The following is a 14,828-nucleotide window of genomic DNA, read 5'->3' as shown; positions in this document are numbered from 1 at the left end:
TTTCATAGGACTGTATACTTGTGGTTCCATTAAGAAGTGCATTCCTTCAGATTTTTGTCTTCCTCACAACTATACAAAGTTGTAACCTGACATCTACAAATATCTCTCTTGTAATTCCTCTTAGAGTGAGCTTATGAGCATTGGCAAGTTTTATTTTGGGCTGACTCTTCCAAGCTGCCTGGACATCCGGGTATTAAATGCATTGATAAGCTTTATGTAGCTACTACTTTTCACAAAACCAGAAATAGGACCTGAAGGAATTTGTAGTACGTTTGTGCACAAATACTTGGAATTCACTGTGAGCCTCTCATTTCCAGGGAAACATGGTCTGAGATTTGCCTGGATTTTATTAGCGATTTACTTCTACTCAGGGATTTACTACCATCTGGGTAGTGGTGGATCGATTCTGTGAGATGACCCTTTCCTTTGTCAGAACTGCTGTATGCCCCTCAAATGACTAAGGTATTCTTGAAGGAGTTCTGCCATCTTTTTTGGCTGTCCTTTCACACCGTTTCTGCCTATTGTGTGCAGTCTGTCTGTAAATTCAGGATAAGCATTGTGTAAAGTTCCAAAAATGTCATCTAATCTCAAGAGCAATGTTCAGCTAGAGATAATCAATCAGGGTTTTAAGCAATTTCTCTGTACCTACATGAACGCTCACAAAAATAACTGGTCTGAACTGTTAAATTGGGCAGAATCCATAGGGATAACAGTATCTTAGTGGTTTGGGGGCAAGATTACCCCCTCAAACCTTCCACAATGAGATTTTGGTGTCCGAGGGGTTTCTGTGGCAACTAGTAGGCCAAGCAATAGCGTCCAATGGGTGGATACAATCGACAGCGATTATGGCGCAAATGTGAACCTAGACTGACGCGCATAGCACAGAAGAGTCGCCAGTGACTCAATAACTGCACAGTCCAAACCTTCTTTGGTTTTAACATCGCAAAAACTGAACCCCACACAGCACCCTGGGTATTTATGATGCTCATCTTTTTACACTGATTTCTGGCACATGATTTGGGACTGTTTGGTTGTTAGAGGATTTCGGACGGAGGTTGTAGGTCTGATATCTGATGTATTAAGTGTCTCTTTTCCACTCACCCTTGAAATCTGCCTGTTTGGTATCTTAGACGAAGAACTCTAGCTGCACCATTCTCGTATATTCCTGTGGGAGTCCCTATTCTTAGCCAGAAAAGCCGATCCTCCCTTACAATTGAAGAGTGTATTAAGGAAGGGGCTGTGTAAGGGAAAGCTAGTTCTGCAATTCCCCAGTGCTGCTGCTGGAACAGAAGATGAAGGGAAAGACAGAGAGAGTAAGGCCTAAACTCGACCCAGCCACTGTCCCTGCCTACTTGCCTGAACTGTCCTAGGCGACAGAAGACAACTTGGCGACAAACCCGTCCTAGAAATAAGTGTCACATAGAACAAGACAAGACAAAACAACACAGAAGCGAAGTCAGCAAGCCAAGGATCAAAGTCAGAGAGACAAAGGAGTACAAAATCATAATCCAAAAGAGTAGTCACAAGGGAAGCCAAAGGTAAGAGGTCAGTAATACAATAGTAAGAGAAGTAGGAAACTAGTGAGGACAAAGTCACAAGACCTGTATATAGGAAGTCCAGGACCTGCCCCAGACTTAATTGGTAGACAGGCTGTCAATCACACAGGCAAGACTAAGATTAACTATTTGATGGACAGAGGGAAACAAGGTGCAGGAGATGGGTGTGATGGAAATACAATGACAGAGGATAGGTAATAGATGTTCAGAGAGAGCAACAAAAACCTCTAAGCAAAGAATCAAACTGAACACGCCTCCTGCGCCACAGCGTGTGATCGTAGGGTGGTGCAGAGAACCGAACAGGCAGAGACGTTACATCCTGTCCTAATATATTTCAGAAAGTATGGGGTCCTTGGTGTGATTTGCCAATGACTTTATACTCAGCCCCATACTTCTGTACAGCACTTGGTGCATTTTCTATCTGGGGAGTATGGTGGGATTATTGCCCTGTTCTGAGAACTTCCCTGGATGGTTCATTCTATCTGCAATTGTACCTGTTTTATTGTTATGTTGCATGCTCTCACCCTCTACAGGTCATCTTTTGCATACCGGTAAAAGAAAACAGAAAACTGAGCCCCACCAGGAGCTTTATGGCATTTGTTTCCATGGCTGATCAGCTGCATGCAAGCCTTACATCATCAAGCACAATGCCAAGTGTCAGATGGAGGGGTGTAAAGCACAATGCCAAGCGCTGAATGGATTGAGTAAAGTATATTGCTGCAACTGGACACTGGAACAATAGAAAAGCGTTGCTAGGATAGCAGATGCAGTTCAGAGCCAAAGTAAGAGCCAGTACTAGATAAACCGATTAAGATGGTAAACACGGCGCCGTGTGTCCAACCACCCCGGGCCGTACCAACTCCAAGCCCACAATGGTGTTCACCAGAGCCCCAGATGGTGGAGATAGACTTGGCTGCACCGCTGGGCAGAGCGGTACGGGCCGAGAAAAGTGAAACACACAGCGCACGACAAATCACGGTAAACCAGACACTGAGACTCTTACCAGCTGATATTTTGGGTTGCGGTGTAGGTCCAGGGATCCAGAAGGCTGAGGCAGGTGGTAGCAGAGAGTAAATCGTAGTCATACAGTCAGAGTCATCAGCAAGAGGGCAACGCAGTACAGAAGGAAATCCAAATGGAATGTGAGGCAGGCCCAGCGCCGCACCTCCAATGAGGCGACCTGAAGCGACCAATTTAGGTGGCGCTATGCCAGGGCCCCGGGGAGGGCGGCATTTTTGCTTACCTAAGCCAGTCCAGGACAAGCTGTCCTGGACTGGCTTAGCGTCACCGAGCGGTGGATTGGGGAGGCCGCTGGAGCAGCGCTGCTCCAGTGGCCTCCCCTCACGCTCAGGCAGACAGCAGGTCCTCTCCGTGCCTGCTCTCTGCCTGCTAACGCGGCTCCGCCACGCCCCTTTTCTCCGCCCCTTTGGCCTACCCCGCCCCCCCTCCTCTGGGGGGGGGGGGCTTTCTACCGTCCGCCTCGGGCGGTGAAAAAGGCAGGTTCACCCCTGGGCAGGCCGAGTCAGTAACAGGAGCATTAGCGAAGTACAAAGCAGAGTTCAGGGAGCAGAGGTCTAGAGGCAAGTCAAGGTCGTTAACAGGAACAAGCAGAGTACGGAATCAGGAGCCAAAGGCAAGGTCAAAAGTCAACGCAAAAGGGTCCAAAAACACAGGCAATCAGAACAGAGATACGGAGGGATACTACCAGGATACGGAGATCAACTGAAAAGCCGGCGGCGGTCCGGAACCAGAGCCCTCCTTAAATAGGCCGCTAGGCCGAAAGCGGAAGTCCCCTGTCTAGCTCAGGAGGAGACCAGCACCCCTCGTACAACGCTGCGGAGATTCTGACCTGCCTCCCGAGGCCTGGAAGCAGGGACTCAGGAGCGCAGCGGGGAGACGGCCAGCAGCCCTCTTGGAATGGCCAAGTCCATATTAATACCTATGAATTTAAAATGTAATGTGATAAAACCTTATGTAGGTAGAATGTGTAGGTGTCCTAATAGATGGCAGTAATGACTTCTAGTTTACCACAAAGGCTAGTTATATAACAAAGGTTTATAAATAGTCATAGATGCCATCATGAGAAAACATACAGGATGAAAATGTAATGCAAGCAAAGACGTCCAGGCTATTCCAAGCCATAATCCTTGCACTCAGTCTGCTATTGAGACTGAAAAAGGAGGGTGAATTGTGGGTAGTGAAACCACTTTAAATAAATCTACGATTTATTGTGTTGTAAATTGATCGTTGTTTTCCTGAAAGCAGTTTGTAAATAAATTGGATATGGGACCCTACCGTTCCAATTTCTTGTAATTGTACCATTGTGCATAAAAAGTTTTTGCATTTTTGGTGTAAAATGCCAACAGTTGTAATATTGTCATGACAACCCTCAGAGCCTCCAATAGGCTTCCAGCTGTCATAGTAATGGATCACCGCCCCCGATCTACTTCTGGGGAAACAGCAATCTCAGGTAAAATGGCAGCACTAGTGGGGCTTAAGCCCACAATCGGTGCAGTAACTGATCGCAGTATTCCCACCGGGTCTCCGGAGTTGCTGCCATGTGTAAAGACCCAACATCCGCTGTAATAGTATGGCAGATGTTTGGAAAGGGTTAATATTAGAGATGAGCGAACAGCGTTTGATCGAGTACATGTTCAATCGACTATCAGGCTGTTTGAGATGTTCGATTCCAGTCGAACACCAGGTGGCAAACTCACTAAAAATTCGATTCCCCTCCCACCTTCCCTGGCGCTTTTTTTGCACCAATAACTGCGCAGGGGAGGTGGGACAGGAAGTACGACAACGGAGACATCAAAAACAAATCGGAAAAAGTAATTGGCTGGCTAATTCAGGTAACCTCCAATTTATATGAATAGTAGATTTAATATCCGGTTCATATGAGACTGTGAACTACTGTATGTGACTGTGAGACAGGGATAGATGTACAGGCAGGGTTAGCTAGGGATTACCTTTATTTAGGGGGGAAATGTTACTCACACAGCTCTTTGGGGCTCTATCTGGTCGGGATCCCTGTCAGCTTGCGATATGCGGGAGCTGACTTTTTCCCTAAGAAATGCATTGACCAACGTTGATTGGCCGAATGCCATACAGAGTACAGCATTCAGCCAATCAACGTTGGTTCTGCCGGAGGCTCGTCTGTGAGGAGGCGGAGTCTAATATCGGACCAGAATGGAGACTGCTGTGGACCGATCTTAGACTCCGCCTTCTCCGGCAGAACCAGCGTTGATTGGCCAAATGCTGTACTCTGTATGGCATTCGGCCAATCAACGCTGGTCAATGCATTCCTATGCCGAGAGGTAGCAGTGCTGGCTGTGCGCTCAGCCCAGCTACACCGGAGATGCATCCGAGCTCAGTGCACGGCAATCACTGCTACACCGGAGATGAAGCAAAGCTGGCCGTGCGCTCAGCTTGGCTACTGCGGAGATGTAGCAGGGCTGAGTGTGCACTGAACCCTGCTATACACTCAGCTCTGCTGAGATGCAGCAAAGCTGAGTGTGCAGCAGGGTTCAGCACATCTCTGATGCAGCAGAGCTGAGTGTGCAGCAGGGTTTACATCTCCAGTGTAGCAGTGCTGGCCATGCGCTCAGCTCGGCTGCATCTCCGGTTTCATACTGAGCTTTTCAGCATTGACTGTCAGCCAGCACAATGATCCTTTTAATACACGGTCATGTGCATGGGCTGATAGAAATGAATGGGTCAGTGAGCTATCTGGGAAAAACCCAGATAGCACATTCACCAACACCACAGTCGTTTGCAAAGGCACAGCCGGTGCATAGGCAGCACATGGATCTCATCTCTCTGCCACCCATGTACCAGCCATGCCTCCACAGCCCCATTCATTCAATGAATACAGAAAATGTTCAATCACATTTACCTCTTTGTCACCAGGTGATCTATTATTTCACAAAGTTAATGTAGTTTTCCACTAATCTGTTCATATCTGTTTTGGAGGCTTCATTAGGTGCCACCATTATAGAGTCTGTCGCGTTTGAGGGAAAATTAGTGCTACATGAGGCTCTACAATTTTTGGCAAAAAGGGACTCCTTATGGCAACCAACAAACCCCATTATAAGTCGATAGGATTTGTCAATTGCCATCCATTGTTATAACTTCTGTTACAGACAGAAACATGACCCAGATATTGCCAATGATCATCTAGTAAACACTGTCACCCTCAACTAATCAGTTCTCAGTTTTTTGTAACTGAAAGTTGCGGTTGCGGCAACTTAATAATTGTAATCTTGCTGAGTAAGGGTTGATTCACACTAGCGTATGTATTCCGTCTGGGGGGTCTCCATGCGGACTCTCCCCAGACAGAATACATACGCTAGTGTGAACCTACCCTAACATTGAGCAATTTTTCAATACCAGACATCTATTCTATCCTAAGGGCCCTTGCACATAACTGAGTCCTTTCTGTAGGAAATGGTCCATGTGTTCGCAGAAGGACCCAAACTGAACTAGGCCTTGTGCACAGAAGTCACTGCACCATAGTCAGATATAATGCAATGAGTTCCCTGAGTTAATTTCTGTAGTGATCAGACTGTTCGGTAGTAGAGATGAGTGAACACCGTTCGATCGAATACAGATTCGATTGAATATCAGGCCGTTCGGGATATTCGATTCCAATCGAATACAAGGCCGCAAACGCAGTAAAAATTTGTATCCCCTCCCACCTTCCCTGGCGCATTTTTTGCACCAATAACTGCGCAGGGGAGGTGGGACAGGAACTACGACAACGGAGGCAGTGAAAAAAAAATCGGAAAAAGTAATTGGCTGGCTAAATCAGGTGACCTCCAATTTAGATGAATAGTGGATTTAACATTCAACTAATTTGGGACTGTGAACTATGACTGAGGACTGAACTATGTGACTGTGACACGGGGACAGATGTACAGGCAGGGTTAGCTAGGGATTACCTTTATTTAGGGGGGAATGTTACTCACCCAGCTCTTTGGGGCTCCATCTCGTCGGGATCCCTGTCAGCTTGCGATATGCGCGAGCTGACTTTTTCCCATAGGAATGCATTGACCAGCGTTGATTGGCCGAATGCCATACAGAAGTACGGCATTCGGCCAATCAACGCTGGTCAATGCATTCCTATGCCGAGATGAAGCAGAGCTGAACCAGCTACACACTCAGCTCTACCGATGCTACATTGGACACTGCTACATCGGCCAGCACTTAGGGTAGAGCCAATCTTGACGTTTCAGGATTGTTTTTAAAATCCAATTTTGATCATTTGGAGATTGGATTTTAAAAACGATCCTACTCACTACACAGCATGTAGTCCAAAAATTGTTGTGATTAAACCCCCCCCCCCACCACCACCACCGTTGTCCACTTACATACATAGCTGCAGCTCCCAGCTCCTCTTCTTGGTCCGGTCCACTGTCCACATGTCTTCAGAGCGCCCTGCCCCCGCCTCCCGAGACTAGTATTATGGAGAAGGCGGGGCTTAGGAAAGTGTGGGCGGGTACTGGAATGATGTCCTCTGTCCTCTTCAGAGCGCCCTGCGCTCCGCCTCCCTAGACTAGTATTGTAGAGATGTAGGGAGTAGGCGGGGCTTAGTGCGGCTGGAGAGTGTGGGCGGGGAGACGTGAGTGCATCACTCAGTACCCGCCCACACTCTCCTAAGCCCCGCCTTCTCTATAATACTAGTCTGGGGAGAGGGGGGCAGGGCGCTCTGAACACCGGACAGAGGACCGGACCAAGAAGAGGAGCTGGGAGCTGCAGGTACGTGGACAATGTGGGGGGGAGGGGTTAATCTGATACTGCAAACTCAGCTCAACTACTCCGGAGTTGAGCTGAGCGCATGGACCGATGTAGGAGAGCTGGCATCTGCATCGGGCCGTGTGCTCAGCTCAACTCCAGAGTAGTTGAGCTGAGTGTGCAGTATCGGATACTACTCCTCCTGTCACACACATCTCGTGTGTAGCAGAGCTCAGCGCATACTCAGCTCTACAACAGAGTGTAGAGATGTAGCAGAGGTAAGTGTGTGCTGAGCTCTGTTACACCAGAGATGTGAGTGACAGGAGGAGTAGCTGGAGGGATGGTTGGCAGTAGTGCAGAGCTGTGTGTGTGACAGGAGTAGTTGGAGGGATGGTTGGGTGTAGCAGAGCTGAGCTCTGCTTCATCTCCGGTGTCCGGAGTAGCCGAGCTAACCGCACGGCTAGCTCTGCTTCATGTCGCCATAGGAATGCATTGACCATCGTTGATTGGCCAGTGTACAGCATTCGGCCAATCAATGCTGATTCTGCCGGAGGAGGCGGAGTCTAAAATCGGACCAGAATGGAAACTGCTGTGGACTGATTTTAGACTCCGCCTCCTCAGGCAGAACCAGCGTTGATTGGCCGAATGCTGTACACTGGCCAATCAACGCTGGTCAATGCATTCCTATGGGAAAAAGTCAGCTCCGGCATATCGCAAGCTGACAGGGATCCCGACATAATAAAGGTACTTGATGCCCCCAGACATGCTTCCCCTGCTGTCCCAGTTGCATTGCAGAGCTGTTGGCATCATTTCCTGGGGTGTGATAGTGGACTTGGTGACTCTCCTGAGTTGAATGATGGGATCCCCTGTAGCGAAGCATTTTCTCCCATAGACTGTAATGTGGTTCGATACTCGTCCGAACAGTCGAATATTGAGCGGCTATTCGAAATGAATATCGAATATTTTACTGTTCGCTCATCTCTATTTGGTAGCTCACTGCTTCATAACTATGACGCAGTGACTCCTACACACACAGCCCAGTTCAGTCTGGGTCCTACCGCCCACACATAGACTGTCTCGCATCGATGGGACTCAGTCATGTGAAAGGTCTCGTAGTATTTACGTGTGAACCCACATTTTTGCATACTTTCTATCATTTTATTCTAGATATGGACCAGTGTGACTAGTAAAAGGATTCTCAAACACTGGGCCCAGAACCTTTCAAGCAGGTTATCTCAAAAGTGCAGCATTTGTTCCACATGGATTTACTTTATTACTATTTTCACTACTTTACATAAAAACATACCAGAACATTTTTTTTTTAGTCTTGGGACCCATTTATTCAAACAAAACCTCTAATCGTTTGAAAATTATTACGATGATGGCAGTGGCGTAACTACCGCCATAGCAGCAGAGGCAGCTGCCACAGGGCCCAGGACATTAGGGGCTCAGCGACAGCTGCTACCATTATACTCGGGGGTCTTTTCGGACAGCCGAGTATAATGATTGGTGGACCGGGAGAGGTAAGAAACATAAAAACACTGTTACTTACCTCTCCACGATCCGTGCAGGCTTCGGCCTAGTTGTCCGACGTCATTGAAGATCGACTACTTCGGAGGCCAACAGCGTAAGAGCCGGGAGATAGGTGAGTAATAGAGGGGTTTTTTTTTCTCCCCCTGGGTCTCCGATTATTATACTCTGGGGTCTTTTCAGACCCCAGAGTATAATAATTGTTTATGGGTGTCCACAGTGGGACATAATACTGTGTGCAGGGGCCACTATGGGGGATAACACTGTGTGCAGGGGCCACTATGGGGCATAACACTGTGTGCAGGGGCCACTATGGGGCATAATACTGTGTGCAGGGGCCACTATGGGGCATAATAGAGTGCGCAGGAATGCGTAGGAGGGGGTCGGTCGAGGTCGTCGGTGTCGGTCGGGGGGGGGGGGGATGTCAAAAGTTCGCCACGGGGGCCCCGCCATTCCTAGTTACGCCACTGGATGATAGTGATAAGGAGGGAGGGGGGTTGTGTTAGCTTTGGCTTTTATTTTCATATATTGATATTGTGATTTATTTGAATGACAATTATACTCTCATTTTATATCATATTTCTATTGTTTTAAAACTGTAATGGAGTCATTCAAAAAGAATTAATCTAGAAAAACTAAATTATCACGACTTTTTTATTGGTATTTTTGTCTTTATTTTCACAGTTTGGACCTGATGTTTGCCGCATCATTCTTCCTAGTTTGTTATATGGCCTATGGTGTTGAAGAATGGAACCTTGACATAAATTCTTGGATTCCAATATTGGTCTCCGTAATATCAATCGCACCCATGATTTCTCAATTTTTCTTTTCTGCATTGATTATGTTAGAGATAAATGGTCTTGCATTGTTTAGTGCTGAGTAGAGGAAGGTCCTGCAGCGGTTTTCTTGCTATTCTCAGTGTTCTGCATGATGTAGCACAAATCTACACGAGTGCATTACCTAAAGTGGGATACAGAGTTCCGAAACGTTGCAATCTGTCACCATTATTAGTTAGCCATTAAAAAGGTATCAACTACTGAAGACTATTAAGTTTTTTGTTTTTTATATTGCCTACCCACTGGCTAACACGGTACGAGAACAAACATTTTCCTTATACTAAATGGAGGATACCAGAATCTACCGGATTTTTATGGACCTAAAGACAATTCTGAAGAAACTGGCACAACCGGACAGCGACATCTTTTTTCTATCTAAATGCAAAAAAGAGAAATTAATTCCATAAGGACTCAGGCTCACAAACCCCATCTTATATACCTACAATACTCACTATGCACAAAACTTGTGTTACAGAACTTCAGAGAGACTGAGGAACCACCTCATGCATCACTTCTACAGCATCAAGAGCAAAATCCAAATGGAGATTAAAACAAAATGGAACAATATCGAAGAAAATTCCAGGATAACATTACTACAATACTATGAGAAACTGCGGATATCTCTAATCCTCAATAAGCGAAAGAAACTCCACAGACTGAGACGTGATGCAGGATTCTACAAGAATACACACAAAGCAAAATATATATCTAACAACAACCAGGATCACTCACATGCGGATTTGGAAACACCGAACTGTGTGATCAATCTCTCCACCTATGAACCCACCAAAGCAGAATTTGGGGTACTCTCCAGGGGACTCTCATTTTGTCCTTCTAAAACCAGGGATAAAATTGAACTATGGAGTGACATGGAGGATTTTTTCAGGAGGCTGCGCCTGAGAGAATATTTTCATGACACAGAGGAGACCCAACCTACCCCTTCAGAGGTTCAAATCTTAACAAAAAAGGAGACATCTGATTGGACACCTCCAACTGGACGAAATTTTGTTCTGGATAATTATATAGACTGTTTCAGACACATGGTCAAATCCACTATACTGGATACAAACAAAAGACTGCCGTATAACATCAGTGCCCAGGAAAGAAGGGCCATACAATCCCTGAGAAATAACAACGACATCATCATTAAACCAGCGGACAAAGGTGGCGCCATAGTCATGATGAACACATCAGACTACATACAGGAAGCACACAGACAACTGAATGACACACACTACTACTCCAAATTGGATTCAGACCCCACAGTGGAATACTCTAAAAAACTGAAAAAGGTTATCTCTGGCCTAACTGATGGAGCCAAAGGCCTAAGCAGCCTCATACCAACAAGTCCAAGAACGGGGACCTTTTATATGCTTCCAAAACTGCACAAACCGGGGAACCCAGGGAGACCGATCATATCATGTGTGGGGACTCTCACTGAACAGATTTCTGGATGGGTGGAGGGCATCCTCAAACCCTTAGTGAAGGATACAGCCAGCTACCTTCAGGACACCACAGACCTATTAAATAAACTATCCACTATAGGTCCCCTTCCAGATGGAACCATCCTGGCCACCATGGATGTAGAATCCTTGTACTCCAACATCCCACACCAGGACGGTATAAATGCCTGCCAGTTTTTCATGGAAAAGCGAGGTATGAACGCTGAATCGGTGGTGAAACTCACAAAATTCATCCTCACCCACAATTACTTCTCCTTTGGTGATTGCATCTATTTACAGCAGACCGGCACCACAATGGGGAGCAAAATGGCGCCACAGTACGCTAATCTCTTCATGGCCAAGCTTGAGAGTGACTTCCTCTTCACCTGCACCACTAGGCCTCTGGCCTACTACCGTTTCATTGACGATATCTTAATCATTTGGACTGGGTCTGAACAACAGCTGAAAACCTTCCATGAACAATTCAACCAGTTCCATCCCACCATCAACCTGACGCTCAATCACTCCTTCTCTGAAATAAACTTCCTGGACGCAGTCATCAAGATACAGGACAACAAAATAGAGACATCGCTGTATTGAAAGCCGATTGACCGACCAACCTACCTAAGATGGGATAGCTTTCATCCGAAACACATAAAGAATTCCATTGTCTACAGCCAGGCCATCAGGTACCATCGCATATGTTCAAACCCTGCAGATAGAGATGAACACCTTGGGGGCCTCAAAAACACATTCTTGAGGCAGGGTTACCATCCAAGAACAATTGGTAACCAAATCACCAGGGCCACCAGAATACCAAGATCGGATTTATTAAAATACAATACCAAACAGGAAAACAATCGGGTGCCCCTGGTCGTCACATACAACACCTGGAGACGCTGAGAGGAATCACACGCAAGTTACATCCACTACTACAAAAAGACCACCATCTAAAATCCATATTTCCAGACCCCCCTTCTCCTGTGCTACAGACAGCCACCAAACCTCAGGAATATGGTTGTTAGCAGCTCACGGTCACCTCCAACTAACACAGGAACATTTCCATGTGGACTGAAAAGGTGCAAAACCTGCCCGCACATAGTAACTACTGACAGGATAGAGATACCAAACTCTAACAGGGAATATGAAATCCCAGGTACGTTCACCTGCAGCACACCTAATGTAGTGTATTTAATAATGTGCACCAAATATTCCACTGAAATCTGTATGTTGGAGAGACTGGACAGCAGCTTAGAATGCGTATGAATTCACATCGCCATACAATTAGAGAACGAAGGCTGGACCTTCCCGTATCAAAACATTTCTGCAATGAGGATCATAATATCACCGATCACATGAAAATTTTGGTTTTAAGAGGGAATTTCAAATCAAAGAAAGAACGTCGGATTTATGAGTATAAACTTATGACCCTGCTTCAAACACTAGAGAAGAGGCTAAATCTGTCACATGGTTTTGTGTCATTTTACAGAAATCACTGACCTGAGACCCTGAGAACTGATAAGGACCTGTAAGTGTTTACATTGTTTTGTACCAATGACTAACAACCCTCTACCCCCCTTCCTCCAAGAATTCTATCCTTATGTGTCCTTTTGTACATAAATATGCAGCCTTCAGAAATGTTTTAAATTTACTTGAGAAAGGACCCGAGAGTTCCGAAACGTTGTAATCTGTCATCATTATTAGTTAGCCATTAAAAAGGTATCAACTACTGAAGACTATCAAGTTTTTTGTTTTTTTATATTTCCTACCCACTGGCTAACATGGTACGAGAACAAACATTTTCCTAATACTAAAGCACAGGTGTAAAACACAAAGTCAGATCTGCCGCTATCTATTGCTCTTGTCTAGGCCGCTCTTTGCTGCTGCACGTTCAATGCTGAAGAACATCAGGATGTAATGTCCTGGTATTCTTAAAGGGGGATTTCATGTACATAACTATTTTCAAATTTGTAGATCATTAAAAGTGAAACATTTTTGCAAATATAAGTAATTAAATATTTTGCAGAGTTTTAAAGATTTTCTCTAAATATCTTAAGGTCACAGGTTTGTTGTCTTGATTGGTTTTCAGTGGATACGACCATACGACCACCGTCAAATTTTGGGCAGATGAATTTAAACGTGGCCGTAACAGCTTGGTTGACGATGACCATTCGGGACGGCCAAAGACTGCAACCACGAACAAAAACATTGCTCAAGTTTACCAAATGGTGCTAGAGAATCTCTGCTATCTCTCTAACCTTCATTCGACGGTTCTCTACCACCATTTGGTAAACTTGAGCAATGTTTTCGTTCGTGGTTGCAGTTTTTGGCCGTCCCGAACGGTCATCGTCAACCAAGCTGTTACGGCCACGTTTAAATTCAGCTGCCCAAAATTTGACGGTGGTACATGATGGTGCAGAGTTCTCTTACACAGCATCCAACTCGTCTTTAATTTGTGAAGGTGTATTGTCTTTCAAAAACAAATATCTGATGACAGCTCGATATTCGATTTTATCCATTTTCACAAAATCACTCGCATCGACTCACGACGACTGTCAAAGAAAAAACGCTTTTGCAAAATGGCTGAAATTTTTGTGAGTAAATGCCAATGCATGCGCGAACAAATTCCCTAACTTTGGTTGACGAGTGTTGCCATCTACATGTGGAGGTCAGAAACTTTTCAGACTACCCTCGTACTATGGCGGAGCCTTAAGAAGGATTCCGAATACCATCACAACCACATGGCTCTTGTGATCTTGAAGTTCTCAGGTGCTGCAGACACATCTGACCATGACACCTGAGGGTGTAAGTGCCTGGAAATAGACCTGTCTCTGATCACAGGCACTACTGCCTAGACTCTGGTTTGTGAAACAGCAGAGCCTCCATGGCTAGGTTACCCACTTGGCTAGCAGCTCCTGGCATGGGTGCCATATTTAAAGCTCGGAAACTGACATAATTGGGACAATTGGTCCTCTTTAATAATTCTTTCAAGCCATAAGTCCGGTAGGCCAAAAAACAAAATCTAAGTTAGTCGGGACCGGGCACAGATTTCTGGTAAATCTTCAGCTGCTGAGTGGTAGTGGATGAGGCAGACTGACATCTCTCTGCCCTACCTTGGTCTGTCCACATATCACAAAAGTGATATGGGAGTTGGAAAAATGACGTCAGGGTGGAAATTGGGCCAAAAGATGTGCCACATCTAGGACAATTTTCTGGTTTCAATGGAATAGTAAATTCCCCAAATGTGTGCATTGGTGCAGACGCAGCATTTTGATGCAGTGCAGAGCTGAAGGCAAGCCCCGGAGCTCCGGTATGGGTCAGTTTTGGGTGTAGGTTAAGTTATAGGTCTGAAATAATTAAAGTGTCTGGTCAAAAATCTGCCTTTGATCAAAATGATCATCTCCAAAAAAATGGCTGAAATTGACTATTTCAGATTAATCTCACGAGGGTCCACCTCTGCTCCTGTATTCACTGGCAGTATCTGAGTTATAAGGACTTCCTTGACTATTACAATGATCTATAGTGTGCATGTGTGAACGTGGCCGAAGAGGTGTATCTACCCAAGCAACTCTTCCGACTACTTGAACCAAAGTCGTAAACAGAAAGCAAGTAGAACCCGGCCAAAATAAGCTACTGGATAACCCCTTTAAGACAGAATTGTATCGAAACAATATTCTTATGCCAAATCCTTAAACAGAAAACTTTTAAGTCAACTCTTTATTGCATTTACT

Source organism: Leptodactylus fuscus, chromosome 3 (genome assembly GCF_031893055.1).
Source record: "Leptodactylus fuscus isolate aLepFus1 chromosome 3, aLepFus1.hap2, whole genome shotgun sequence".
In the NCBI taxonomy this organism is placed as follows: Eukaryota; Metazoa; Chordata; class Amphibia; order Anura; family Leptodactylidae; genus Leptodactylus; species Leptodactylus fuscus.
This window is presented reverse-complemented; position numbering follows the sequence as displayed.